Raw genomic sequence first — 7,678 nt, 5'->3', positions numbered from 1 at the left:
ATTCAATACCTACTCCAATGTTTCAAAATTTAGACCACAACCACAATTGGTGATCTCCTCCATTACAATGAAGTGAACGTGGTAAATAATTATTTTCTTGGAAATAAATACATTTATTATGTCCAAAGTAATAAACGCTTTTGCATAAATAAGATTGCTCTCTTCTATGAATTATTTTCTACTTCCTGACATCAAGATGATATACTAAGATTTAAGATATTTACAGTACTATATACATGGCTTTGCAGTTAAGACAAATTCATTCCCAGGACCTACATCAGCTTTTTTACAACTTTCTATAATTCCTGGTATGAGAAAAATTAGTGTGTCTAGTCTACATGGAAACTAGAATGGACAGGCACATGTATAGACAAAGACACATTATTTCTTAGGAATAAAGACTTGTTCTTAAGACTTTCCCAAACCTGCAAGTGAATGTCAGAGAATTGTCTCAGTGGGTAAATTTAGTTTAGCCTGATGATTTGAGATCAATCCCTGAGTAGTCCATATCACTGCTACAGATTTTTCTAATGTTTCTATAGTTGTACTGCTGTATATACAGATTCACACACTAGCAGATACGTAAATATATTTTCAGGCTAAATAAGGGCCAGTATGAGATTCTTTGTGTTCCATGTTAAGAACTTACATATGAGATGTTGTACATAATAGCAATAAGTTGCACTCTCACTAGCACGTATACACCATAACATATCACATAAGGGAAATTAAAACAAATTCTTGAATATATGTTTACTCATGAATGTTTTACTTATATAAGCATTCATTACTGAACTCAGGTGTTGCGGCAACTACAGGCTTATCTACAAATGTTTTCTTCATCATGAATTCTTTCATGTAACAGAAATCAAACACGTAGGTTTGAAGTCAGAGAAATGAATCCTTCTCAGTTGGTGGTATCATTTGGGAATGTTTAAGAAATGTATCCCTGCTGGAGAAAGTATGTTATTTGGGGTGGGCTTGATAGTTTTCAGCTGCATACCTTCTGTAGTTCCCACTCTCTGCTTCATGCTGTAGGTGGAGGTTGTGAGCTCCAAGCTTCCTACTTTAGCTGCCATGTATGACACTTGTTGCCCAATTTAAAGTGATCACATATCCTCTACCATATCATAAGGCAAAGTCAACACATTTGGAAGTTGCCTTAGACATTGTGTTTGGTCACAGAAAATGCACTAATACGCACACATAAATGTTAAAACTGGATGATTTATTTCATGTAATTGAAGTGAATTGTGAAATAAAAACATATTATCTTATTGTTTCAATCCATATGCCTTTGGTCCATGAGATTTCAATTGGAAACAAAATAAGGATGGATGTCATAAATGCATGCATACACTGTTGACACTTGTTAAAATTTTTCTCGAAAATAATCTAGTGTAATTGAATGCAACCTGGTGGGTCAAAGATCTTAACAAAATTTTTATTCTAATAGATGTTCATCCGAATGAGTTCTTTTAGGTTCTCAAAGACTACTGCGATATGCAAAGGCTTTAAGATGTAGCCCACACAGTAAGGCTTTTACTCTTATATAATGGTAGCATGAAGCAGAAAACCTTACCATACTGACTACATTCAGGGGGTTTCTCTGCAGCATGTCTTTTTCTAATGATTTCAAAGAAAACCCTATGAAAAGGATGTACCACATTGCTTATTGAGAGGGTTTCACTGCAGTGTGTGTTCTTTTATGTATTTGGGGATAACTGTATTAAGAAAAGGCTTTATCACATGAAGGCATGTGTAAGGTTTCTCTCTACTATCTGACCATTTGTATACTTGAACATGACTTTGATATGTACTACATGTAAAAGCAAATTGTATGTGGGAACATGAAAAAGCAATTTGTCCTAAGTATTTCCTTTTAGTTACCAGCCTTCATTGATTTATAAGGTGAAAATAAGTTTAAGTTCATAGTCCCTAAGAAACCTGTAGACTTCCCAATAGCTGACCGACTTTAATTCCTTAACTTTTGTTGCCCAAAACATGACTGTTCCATACCATGATTTTTGGTCCCCTAACTAAAATGACTGACCCAAACCACAGATTCTCTATCCTAAAACATAATAACTTTTTCTAACCACAAAAGAACAAATGGATATGAATGTTTTGACTGTTAAACCTACATTTTGCATCAGGTGACTTCCTCAAAGACATAAACAAATCCCATATGCCTAAACCATGACTGATGGAAATAATTCAGTTGTAAAACGCTAAAGATGTTTATGATTTTCAAGCTCAGAACCTCTGTAACTTTCTGGCTCATTGGATGGGTAGGCATCACAGTTCAACATTATGTGTCCTTCATCAAACTGGATGACAATATTTTTTTATCTGTATTGACCTGTTTGAGTTGTATTGGATTCAGTGAACAGAAGAACACAAAAGCCTTACCATATTGATTATATTCTCAGATTTTCCTCTCCATTTTGAAACTTTTATGAGGATGTAGAATATAGATATGTGTAAAGGTCTCCCATTTTAACACATTCATAAATTTTCTCTCTGTATGAATTCTTTCATGATGACAAAGATTATACAAATGTGGAGTAGCTTCACCATGTAAATACACTCATAGTCTTTCGTTCCAGTATGAATCCTTTCATGATGTTGAAGATGATTGTGAACAGCACGTTTTCATTAGATGACATTTATGTGAAAAGGCTTTACCACATAGGTTACATTAATAAGGTTTCTCTCAAGTGTGAGCTCCTTTATGTATTAGGAGATGACTGTTACATACAAAGGCTTTCACACATTGATTACATCCATAAGAGTTCTCTCCAGTGTTAGTTCTTTTTTGTATTAGGAGACTACTGTTACACGCAATGGCTTCACCACCTTAGTTACATTCATAAGGTTTCTCTCTAGTATGTGTTCTTTATGTCATAGGAGATTACTATTACATCAAAATGCTTTATCACATTGATTTCATTCAAAAAGTTTCTATCCCGTGTGCTTCTTATATGTACATGGAGATTATTATGGCATGCAAACTTTTTCACACATTGGTCATATTCATAGGGTTTCACTTCAATAAGTGTTCTTGTTCAAGATAAGTCTTACATGAAAAGACTTCATGACATTAGTTATATTCATAAGGATTTCTGGAACATGGATTTTTATGTCTTCGGAGAACACTGTTATCTATGAAGGTTTTACCACATTGGTTACATTCATAAGGTTTCTCTCCAGTGTGCGTTCTTTTATGTATTAGGAATTGACTGTTCTGTGAAAAGGTTTTACCACATTGGTTACATTCATGAGGTTTTTCTCCAGTGTGAGTTCTTTTATGTACTAGGAGATTACTGTTCTGTGCAAAGGCTTTACCACATTGGTTACATTCATAAGGTTTCTCTCCGGTGTGAATTCTTTTATGTTTTTGGAGATCACTGTTCCATGCAAAGGCTTTCCCACATTGATTACATTCATAAGGTTTTTCTCCAGTGTGAGTTCGTTTATGTACTAAAAGCTTACTGTTATATGCAAAGTCTTTACCACATTGATTACATTCATAAGGTTTTTCTCCAGTGTGAGTTCCTTTATGTCTTAGGAGATCACTGTTAGATGCATAGGCTTTACCACATCGGTTACATTCATGACGTTTTTCTCCAGTGTGTGTTCTTTTATGTACTAGGAGATTACTGTTCTGTGCAAAGGCTTTACCACATTGGTTACATTCATAAGGTTTCTTTCCAGTGTGAATTATTTTATGTACTCATAGATTACTGTTAGATGCAAAGGCTTTACCACATTGGTTACATTCATAAGGTTTCTCTCCAGTGTGAGTTCTTTTATGTCTTTGGAGACTACTGTTATCTGCAAAGGCTTTAGCACATTGGTTACATTCATAAGGTTTCTCTCCAGTGTGAGTTCTTTTATGTTTTTGGAGATCACTGTTCCATGAAAAGTCTTTACCACATTGATTACATTCATAAGGTTTTTCTCCAGTGTGAGTTCCTTTATGTCTTAGGAGATCACTGTTAGATGCATAGGCTTTACGACATCGGTTACATTCATGAGGTTTTTCTCCAGTGTGAGTTCTTTTATGTACTAGGAGATGACTGTTACGTACAAAGGCTTTACCACATTGGTTACATTCATAAGGTTTCTCTCCGGTGTGAATTCTTTTATGTACTCGTAGATTACTGTTAGATGCAAAGGCTTTACCACATTGGTTACATTCATAAGGTTTCTCTCCAGTGTGAGTTCTTTTATGTCTTTGGAGACTACTGTTATCAGCAAAGGCTTTACCACATTGGTTACATTCATAAGGTTTCTCTCCAGTGTGAGTTCTTTTATGTTTTTGGAGATCACTGTTCCATGCAAAGGCTTTCCCACATTGATTACATTCATAAGGTTTTTCTCCAGTGTGAGTTCGTTTATGTACTAAAAGTCTACTGTTATATGCAAAGGCTTTACCACATTGGATACATTCATAAGGTTTCTCTCCAGTGTGAGTTCTTTTATGTATTAGATGTCTGTTACGTACAAAGGCTTTACCACATTGATTACATTCATAAGGTTTTTCTCCAGTGTGAGTTCCTTTATGTCTTAGGAGATCACTGTTAGATGCATAGGCTTTACCACATCGGTTACATTCATGAGGTTTCTCTCCTATATGTATCCTTTTATGTCTTAGGATATGACTTTTATTTGCAAAGGCATTACTATATAGGCTACATTCATAGTGATCCGCACCAGTATGCATACTTTTACATGTGTGGGGACTACTGTGATGTGCAAAGACTTCATATTGAGTATCTTCAGGGAGTTTATCTGCACATTGATTGTTTTCATACCTGCAAAGTTAATTGGCACATATGACAGCTTTTCCACATTCATTACACTAATGGACCTTTTTTGCCACATGACTTAATTTTGCAGTTTGAATTAAAAGTAAAGAATAATTACATTTTGAGTTTTCATCATTATTTTTACATTCACAGTGTTCTCCTCTACTGGTTGTTTTGCTGAGCCAGCAATCAGCTAAGTACTGATGAAATCATAGTGTTGTTAGTTCTATGGCTGATCACCTGTCATATATTTTGTAAACCTTTGCCCTTCCTTACTTATCTATTGGAAATAATAACGAGCTAACAAGTGATAGCAGGGCGCAAAATGCAGGACAGAACTTCTGAGTGAGAAAGTGTTGCTGGGAAGAAGAAAGCAAATGACACACCATTCACCAGCATGACAGTGAGGTTAACAGATGGACATGACCATGAACAAAGAAGTAGAGCTGGCCATGCATTTGGACACTGTGCTAGGTTTGTGTTAGGGAAAAAAAGGTTCAGAATCTGCCCAGTAAATTGCCTAAGCTTTAAAATATTAAAAAGCCTCTGCATCATTATTTGTACTGCAGGAAGCTCTAAATAGCCCATATAAAGCATAATAGGTATCAATTTTTAAACATCTACTCAAAATGGGGACTACTATACCTTTTAGTTGTTCTGGTTGGTACATTGTTTCTTTCAATATACACATATTAAAATGACTTGTACTCATTGTGATATATGATATAATTATTAAAAGAATAATAATAAATGACATGATTCCATGATGCATTCACACATTTGATTTTTGTTCATCACAGACATGTGATATAGGGATTATGGTTTTTCCACAACAACATTCCTGACTCTAAAAAAACTGCCCTTCTCACAAAACTTAGCAACATTACTACAAGTATATGAGTAACCCCATTTTACTATGGATGAGTTGATTAGTATAATCTTTTGGATATACTTTCATCACCTATTTACTGTGAATACATTTGGCAATATCTGAGTTGTAGGATACTAAACAAATTGCAGTTTTACCTCAGCGCTAATGAGTAAACAATTTAATCATTGATCTTGTGTGAGTATTATTCCTTGCATTCTTTCTTAGAGGAGTGCCTTGCAAACACACATCAGATACCTAACGTGGACGTACATAGTTTAGTAACAAGTTAGTCATCATCAATAAATACACTTAAAACTGATCATTTACACTGTCCCTTCTCTTTCAAACTTCCAGAACATATTAAAATTTTTTTCAGAACCATATTCATATCAGCTTACAATGAAAATTACCTTGTATGTCTTCTAGAATTTTGACAGTGCTCTTCTATATTATGACTTTCCCAATTGTAGCCTAAAATACAGTAACAGAAAATGTATGCTTTATTATTGGAAATAATACAAAGTTTAAGTCGTGATCTATTTGTCAATCAAAGATCGATTCATCTAATTCTTCCTCATCCTCAAGAGAAATTACAGAAGCACATCAATAATGAATAGTGTTTCCCCATATTTTAAGAAGTAAAGAAAATTCATTGCCCTACCTATTGCAGTGAGGTTCCTGTAGGTCTCTAGCATCACATCTTTGTAGAGATTCCTTTGGGAAGGATCCAGCAAAGCCCACTCTTCTTGAGTGAAGTTCACATGCACATCATTGTAGGTCAATGCAGTCTAAAATATCCACACACATGTACAACAGAAAATATGATACTTAGAATACTGGAAATGTATCCTTCTTTTACAATATTTTCAATGTATTCTGGTGGCTCTTCTACTTAGTTTCTGAAACACAAGTTGTAATGTGATCACCAACTCTTTTTCGGAGTAAACTCAACAGTGAGGTTCACCTCTCTAATTTCTGCATCCTTTTAGTAGGATATAGGCTTACAAGAGAAATGTCAATTAACAGATAAAGAGAGAGAGAGAGAGTAAAGAGAAAAACAGTACAGAGCCCACATGAGAAAAATAGTATAAATGATTCCTGACTCTTATAAGAATGGGCAGGCTGGGTGTATTATCTGATGACTTTAATTCCAAAATTACTCAGAAAACAGAGGCTGGTGTATTTCACAGAGGTGGATGGTAGACGGCTCTTTGCAATAAATTCCAGGACACTCAGGGGTACATAATAAGATCCTGAACAATATGCAAAAATTAATCAAACAAACAAGATAAAAAACCTTAAAGATCTTTCTCAACTTTTTATAAAGAGTTACACATTCACTCCAGTTCTGCATACATGTCTAGAAACCTGAAGTACCTCATTTTAAACTGTAATATTAATATGATCTTCTTAAAAATGAAATGTATGTTTGAACAATTACAAAAGGAGAGATGAAAATATTAGCAATGTAAATGTTGATCATAAATAAGCAACATGGGGATGGAGGTATGGCTCAGTAGTTAAGAACACTGTCTGTTCTTCCAGAGGACATGGGTTAAATTCCCAGCACACATATGACAGCTAATAGCTGTCTGTAACACAAATATATTCAATAAAATACTCGTAAAACATATGCAAGAACACATCAAAGATATACATGATGAAAAAATTGGCTTAATCTCAGAAATACAGGGATAGTTCAGTATATGAAAATCCATCCGTAATCCACCATATAAACTGACTGAAAGACCAAGATCACATGATCATCTCATTAGATGAAAAAAAAAGGCTTTGACAAAATTCAACAACCCTTCATGTTAAAAGACTTGGAGAAATCAAGCATACAAGGATTCAGGCACACACTTAACATAATAAAGGTAGTAAAAAGCGAACTGAGGGCCAACATCAAATTATTTGGAGAGAAACTTAAAGAAATTCCACTCATATGAGGTACATATCTCCATATCTCTTCAATATACTCCTTAAGTCCTAG

At 34.6% G+C, this 7,678-nt stretch overlaps 1 pseudogene; it reads right to left on the bottom strand.

Annotated features, from left to right (window-relative positions):
* Window positions 1–835: 835 nt before the first annotated feature.
* Window positions 836–6,461, bottom strand: LOC132651238 (zinc finger protein 431-like; annotated as a pseudogene).
* Between the last annotated feature and the right edge of the window lie 1,217 nt (window positions 6,462–7,678).

Source organism: Meriones unguiculatus, assembly GCF_030254825.1.
Source record: "Meriones unguiculatus strain TT.TT164.6M chromosome 13 unlocalized genomic scaffold, Bangor_MerUng_6.1 Chr13_unordered_Scaffold_41, whole genome shotgun sequence".
Lineage (NCBI taxonomy): Eukaryota > Metazoa > Chordata > Mammalia > Rodentia > Muridae > Meriones > Meriones unguiculatus.
Note: the sequence above shows the minus strand (reverse complement) of the source record. Positions and strands in the feature narration are given on the sequence as shown.